Source organism: Dama dama, chromosome 28 (genome assembly GCF_033118175.1).
Source record: "Dama dama isolate Ldn47 chromosome 28, ASM3311817v1, whole genome shotgun sequence".
NCBI classification, from domain to species: domain Eukaryota; kingdom Metazoa; phylum Chordata; class Mammalia; order Artiodactyla; family Cervidae; genus Dama; species Dama dama.
The window spans coordinates 42,069,670-42,077,057 of record NC_083708.1 but is presented as its reverse complement, the minus strand read 5'-3'; the positions used below and the strand labels follow the sequence as shown (position 1 = coordinate 42,077,057).

Below are 7,388 nucleotides of genomic sequence, written 5' to 3'. Positions count from 1 at the left end.
CACAGCAATGACACAATCCCTGCCCTGGTGCATATGTGCTAATGAGGGAAGCAGACAATAAACAAAACAAGCCAACTATATAGAACATTAGTGATGACTGCTGAGGAGAGAAAATAAGGCGGTGAAGGGGGAGATGGAAGTTGGGGGGCAGGGGTGGGAGGTGATATTCTAGAGGCAGTGGCCAGGGAAGGCCTCTCTGACAAGATGCTGTTTGTAATAAAGACCTGAAAGGACAGAGGAGAGAGCTATGTGAGAAAAACACTTTCAGGTCAAGGGCCCTGGGGCCCTAGGATATGCCTGGCAGGGTCAGTGTGGAGGGAGTCATAGGGCTGCTGTGAAGATTAAATGTCTATAGAGTACCTGGTATAAAGATAGTGCTTAATAAATGGTAGCTATAATTATGATAGTCATCCATCAGATATTTGTGGTTTGATTGATGTAAATAAGTGCCTAGGTCCAAGTAGGCCCAAGTCTGCTCCTTGGCCTCGAGAGGAGTGTTTTATTACAGCTCCACAGACCTCTGAGTGTGACCCCAACCTGCAGCCCATCGACATCCCTAGTTTTCCCTTTCAGTAGGGGCATAAGGTCAAAAAAGAAAAAAAAGGGTTGCTGAGCAGATTGATTTTGCCTACTACAGGGCAGTCATTCCTGAAGTCTCGGAAACACATGGGAACTTATTAGAGATGCCAAATCTCTAGCTGCTCCCGGATCTGCTAAGTCGGAAACTCTGGGATGGGGCTCAGGGATCCGGGTTTACCAAGGCTCCAGGTCATTTGACACAGGCTAAGCTTCAGAAACACTGTTATAAAATAGTCTCCCAGGGCAGGGGAAGGCTTCACTAAGGTCCCTTGGTCATTTCCTTTATTCTCCATGGGACCAAATGATCAGAAAGGTGGTTAGTTTTCGCTGTTATTTCAGTTTCCCGAGCTAACCTGTGACTCTCTAGGGTTGTCGCTCCCCAGATCTCTAGAGATGGCCCATTTCCTATGTCACCCAATTCTGAGTGAAAATGGCTGCAACTGAGCTCTGAGACCCACCTGGAGGACTCCCCCTGCCCTGATGACTCCTGTTGCACTTGTAAAAATGATACTGACCACCTCTGAGAGCTCTTCCAGGTTTTGCTATTATGGGATTTTAAGAAACAAAACCTTTCAAAACCAAGATAGACCAGCTCAGGTTCCCAGACACGACTCAGCATTTTTTTTTCTCTCCCTGTCCCAGGAAGATGTTATCTTGCTGTTTACTGTGAATTAGATGAAGACTGATGCTCCAGGAACCAAGGCCACTGCCAACAAGTTTTCTGGCATTGAATGGCAATGTGACCCAGCTTTTCCATAGGAAAAGTGTGGTGTGGTTGACTTAGAGCGCTGACTGAGACCCTGCTGTAACAACATGGGGATGGGCGGACTCGCTGGGAGAAGAAGAAGAAGGAGGTCTTTGAAAATCTGATTTTGTTGCTTCTCAGTTTGAACCCTCTGGTAACTTCTGTTGTCCTAAGTAGCAGTTCTCCAAGATGATCTATGGCCTCGGGTGTGTGTTCAGTGAAAGAAGCCAGACACAAAATAACACCTATTGTATGATTCTACTTATATGAAATATCCTAAAAGGCAAATATATGGGGAAAGGAAAGTTAATAGCTGCAGGGCTAGAGGTGGGAATAGGGAGTGATTAATGGGCACAAATTTCTTTTATTTAAAGTGCTTAATAGTTTTATTTAGATTCACAGTGTTTTAAATATACAGCCTTTATCAAATTTAGAAAGTTTTTAAAAATTCTTAATTGATGGACAGTTTTTATCATGAATAAGTGTTGAATCTAGAAAAATAGTAATTGTGCATGTGTGTTCAGTCATGTCTAACTCTTTGTGACCCTATGAACTATAGCCTACCAGGCTCCTCTGTCCATGGAATTTTCCAGGCAAGAATACTGGTGTGGGTAGCCATTCCCTTCTCCGACGATCTTCCCAACCCAGGGATCCAACCCACATCTCCTGCATCTCCTACATTGGCAGGTGGATTTTTCACTTCTGGTGCCACCTGGGAAACCCATGAAAAGTGGTATAGATAATCTTATTTGCAAAACAGAAATAGAGACACACAGATGTGGAGAACAAATGTATAGTCAGTTACCAAAGGGGGAAAGGGGTAGGGTGGGATGAATTGAGATACTGCGATTGACAAATTTATTTTAGGAGTAATTGAGATGTTCTAACATTAGATTACAGTAGATGATTATATAAATTTGTGAATATACTAAAGTTCATTGAATTGTACACTTTAAATGGGCAAATTCTATGATAAGTAAAATATCTCAACAAAACTTTTTTAAAAGCAAAAAAAAAAATTTTTTTAAGTTAATAATCCAAAAGAGACTTACCTGGGGCTCTTGTTTGAAATGTAGACTCCTGGGGTGCTAAAACAAGTTCTTCTAATGCAGATAGTCCTTCACATTCTGGGGATTCTAGGAAATACATAGTTTAATATTCTTAATTTCACAGGCAAATAATAGTTCTTTATTATGTAGGAGCTGCTCAAGACCAAGCTGCTACCTCTCAAGACCAAATCACCTACCATTCTCCTTTTGTCATTAAGGATGATATTTGTTCTTACATTTTGGGAGTCTTTAATACATTTTATCATTTTTATAAATCTTATCATTTTTATTCTTTCTAATTTACTTTATTAGGAATGTCTGTTAAATTTTATTTTAAAATATTTGTAGGACTTAAATGTCCATCAATAGATGAATGGATAAAGAAGATGTGATTTTTATATACATACAATGGCATAGTACTCAGCCATAAAAAGAATGAGATAATGCCATTTGCAGTGACATGGATGGACCTAGAGATTATCATACTAAGTGAATAAGTCAGACAGAGAAAGACAAATATATCACTTATAGGTGGATCCCCAAAAAAATGCTATCAATGAACTAGTTTACAAAATAAAAATAGACTCACAGATATAGAAAAACAAACTTATGGTCACCAAAGGGGAAAGGAGGGGAGAGGGATTAATTAGGGGATTTGGGATTAGCAGATGCAAACTACTGTATATAAAATAGAGAAGCCACAAGGACCTACAGTGGAGCACAGCGAACTACAGTCAGTATCTTATAATAACTATAAGACTATAATGACTTATGATTATAATCTAATAATCTAATGACTATAAGATATAGTCAATATCTTATCATGGAAAAGAATCTGAAAAAGAATATATATATATATATATAAATCTATGTTCAGCTATCTTCCTAAGGTTAGCTTCTTTTATCGTTTTAGGGATTGCCTGCCTCTCTCTTCTGGGGTCTTCAATTTCTTTCTTGCTTAACTCTCACATTTTGATGGAGCACATCCTCCAATGGCTTTATACGTCTATTGAAGAAGGGATGCATAGAAGTTAAGCTGTTTTTAAAGATTCCAGGAAAAAAATCTTATTCTGTCTTCAAAATTGATGGTCTATTTAGCTGGGGTGTAGAATTATAGACCCGAGATAAGATTTCTCTGGGAATTCAGAAGGCATTACTCCATGGTTTTCTGTAGAAAATTTTTGCCATTTTCATTCCTGATTCTCTGTATGTGGCTTTATCCTTTTCACGGCTTTATCCTAAGTGCTATGCAATTTCATAATGATGCATTTCGTCGAGATTTTTCATTCTTGTGCTTGGCCCTGGGTGGACTCTCTTAATCCGTTCAGTGAACTTTCTTTGATAATTTATTTGCTCTGTTTCTGTTCTCTATTTATGGAACTTCCTTATCATTCAAATATTGGATTTCCTCAACTGATCTTTGAATCTATTATCTCCTCTCTCTCTCTGGTTATATTTTCTTGGAGATTTCATCAAATTTGCCTTCCAACTGGGGTAACTAGATAAAGTATAAGATACACAGGTAAATTTTAATTTCAGACAAACTAAGCATTGCATGGGACATATTTATATTAAAGAAAAATGTTGTTTGAATCTGAAATTCAAATTAAACTGAGAATCCTGTATTTCTGTTTGCTAATATTGACAACATTTCCTCTAATTCTTCTCTTGAATTATTCCCTTTTGCTATCCTATTTTTAATCTCCAATTAAAACTATATCTTTATTAGAACAGACTTGTGATTGCCAAGGGAGAGGGATGGAGTGGATCATTGAAGTTAGCAGATGTAAGCTATTATTTATGGAATGGATAAACAACAAGGTCCTACTGTATAGCTCAGAGAGCTATTTTCAGTATCCTATGATAAACCATAATGGAAAAGAATATTTAAGAAAAAGAATGAACCACTTTGCTATAGAGCAGAAAGTAACACAATATTATAAATCAACTATACTTCAACAAAAAAATGTATATCTATAAATTGTTCTCTAAATGTTACTTTTTAATTGCTTCTTTTGCTTCTTGAATACAATACCTTTTCTCTCCAGAGATACTGAGGGCTTTTTAAGTTTTCTTCTGTCGCCTATACTTTTTTCTCTTCTTTCCCAAATTTCTTTCTTTTTAGTCTCTTCCTTTCATATTAGATTTTCTCACAGATCTGGTGACCCTTGATTGTCTGCTTGTATTTAAAAGTGGGGCACTATATACATTAAAAAAAAAAAAAAAGCAAATTTATGGTTACCAAAAGGAGCAAAGGGGGAGGGATGAATTAGGAATCTGGGATTAACGGACATACCCTATTATATATAAAACAGATAAACAACAAGTGTTTACTGTACAACACAGGAAGCTATATTCAATATCTTGTAACAACCTATAATGGAAAAGAATCTTAAATATATATATATATATATACACATACACACATATATGAGAGGGATAAGCATGAATGCTAGTGTTTTGTGAGGGATGGCACAGAAGACGACCTGGGCCAAGGGATCCCACTTCTTGTGTGAGGCAAGAGAGGAGACCTGGAAACCTAACAACTTCTTACATAAATTTTTATTTATTCATTTTTATGAAAAAGGTTTTATTTTCCTCACCAATTTGGCACCATTTCCCCACAGAGATGCTTCATCTCTTTTCTGATACCCGTCACTCTGCTAAAGATGAGCAGTTTAATTTCCATCTTCCTTCTTTAGGCCTCTGAAGTCTTACTTTTGTCTCTCCCTCTGTCCACTCACCGAAAGTTGCTGTTTTGTCATGGAAGCTCATATCCCTGCTCTTCCCCGACTCAGACACTCCCCTCACAGAGTCTTCTTGCTGGGAATGCATTTCGCTTTTTCTCTCTGGCTGCTGGCCCCTGTTAGATGGTGTTTTTCAGTGTGGGTTCTTTACATCTTAGACATGGAGTTTTACGAGCCCCAGGGATAAGAGCCCCACAGATGACAGAAGGTAAAGCCTTCTCAGTCCCACAGGCTGACTTATAGAAGCTGTGGGAAATCCCCTCCCTGCAGACTCCTCACATGGCCCCCTCACATGGCCCCAGCTGCAGGGTAGAGGACCCAGTCCCCATTCGGCTCCTCCTCAGCCTCTTGGGGTAGGAAGCCCAGCGCAGGCCCACTTTGGCCTGTGTTGACTTGATCCCCAGCAGCCCAACTCTTCTCAGTATTTGCTGCCCTCCATCCCTCCCTCCTGGTCTTTGACATCATTCTCAGGCACCTGCCTAGCCCACTGGAAGAAGGAACCTCACAATTCTCTCTACCTGGGACCCACCAAAGCCCAAAGCCTCACTCACACCCAGCCAACCACAGGAGTTAGCAGCTATTTGGCTCCCAAGAGGAAGAAATTTAGGGTTTTAGAGTAGGAAAGATTAAAGTTGCATCCAGTTGGTCATATTCCCAGGACTCCCCTTCAGCCCTCATACGTTATTTTCATAGCCATTAATCACCTTGGGGGAGCCCTGATGAAAAGAACAGAGATGGAATGAATAGCTGTAGTCCTGGTTCAATACCTGAATATAAGCTCATCCCACTCCTGAATTTCCTTCTGGGAAATGAACACACCCTGATTTTATCAGCACTGCATTCAGAGATAAGAGAGAACTACTGCACTTTCACTATGAAAAAAGCAATCAAACTGATTCCGAATAAAAACGTTTTTCCCAACCCTTCTTTATCTGAAGAGATACCTATATGCAATGAGGAATCACTGCCAGTCTCCCCTCAGAAAGTTTAAAGATCAGGCAAGTTCTGGAAAGGAAGATTAAGTGGGCATATTATTAACCTAAATGGTATTAGGTTTCTGTTTCAATAAAGGTTCCCATTAAAGCTGAAAGCAATACAGCTTCAGCAGTGTGGCCATAACCACCCACTGCCTGTAGGAAGATGAGCTTAAATTACACATGGCTGTGCACCCCATTATCACTTTGCAAAAGGCAGTAACTTGAGGTGGACCTCTGTGGTCACAGTGTCCTTCAGATGACAGGCTCAAAGGAATTCTAGCTTGGATGCAATCAATACTCTGAACATAATTTACTCATGTATCAGCACACGACAAGAGGCTGACAATGATTAATCAACTAATTATGATAGTCTCTCCTTCCCACTATACATAACTTATTGAATGTTTGGTATTTTTGTTTCTAGTTGCCATGAAAAGGGTATGACAGCCATATTTCATTCAAACTGTGTCCAGCCTCATCGCCAGGGCCTACCACACTGGGGCAGGCAGTCTTTGTCTCGTTCGCCTATTTCCAGTCCAGTGAAAATTTCAATTCTCCTTCCGTAAAAGACTCAGGAAGGATGTGGTACAGTGACAGCCTGGGAGTTGCATCTAGCCCTCAGATGTCTTTTGTATGAGCAGCAGGGTTTAGAAAAATGAATTCATTGTCAACCTCTAAAATCGAAGGTTTTAACATGAAAGTCTGGACTTCCTAGCTTTTCTTGGAACAAAGATCATCTGGCCATTCTGCGTCCTGACAGCTGGTGGGTCTGAGTGGAGCTGCCCCTGTTTTGATGGGGCAGGTGCTCTTCTGTTGGCCCCAGACCCAACACTTTTTATATCCAGCAACTTCTCTCCTTTTTCATCAGCTGCCTGGCTGCTGACTTGGTGGCGGTGAGGCGTGTGTGTGTGGGGGGTGTGTGTGGGAGGGGTGGGGGCAATACAATGTCACCAGAAAGTCACAGTCAAGACCCCATTGTACTGGGAAACCCTGGGCCCCTAACATCACAATATGAAGGCTTTATGATATGTCAGGGAATGGGGAAGTGGCTGTCCCAGGGCACGAGTCCAGCTTTCCCAGGCCCCTGCGATGAAGACACTCTCTGCAGGGCACAGACAGAAGTGCTTCCTGCTCAGAGGCAAGGAAGGGGAGGAGGAAGGGGCAGGTGGCAGCATGCCTGCCAGGCAGGCTGTTAACCACTCCACTTCCTAGTTCCTCCGCACCTGTTACTCTGGATCCGGATGAGAACTTTGAAGAACCCCTGGGAACCTCCAGCCTGACTCTGGCATGT

General features: G+C 40.8%; 1 long non-coding RNA gene across 1 annotated transcript; it reads right to left on the bottom strand.

Annotated features, from left to right (window-relative positions):
- Positions 1–2,376: 2,376 nt before the first annotated feature.
- On the bottom strand, positions 2,377–5,868 carry LOC133048109 (uncharacterized). The gene is made up of 4 exons (XR_009690954.1): positions 5,825–5,868; positions 5,118–5,236; positions 4,409–4,573; positions 2,377–2,460 (listed from the first exon to the last, which is right to left on the bottom strand). It is a non-coding gene; the product is annotated as an uncharacterized LOC133048109 (long non-coding RNA).
- Between the last annotated feature and the right edge of the window lie 1,520 nt (positions 5,869–7,388).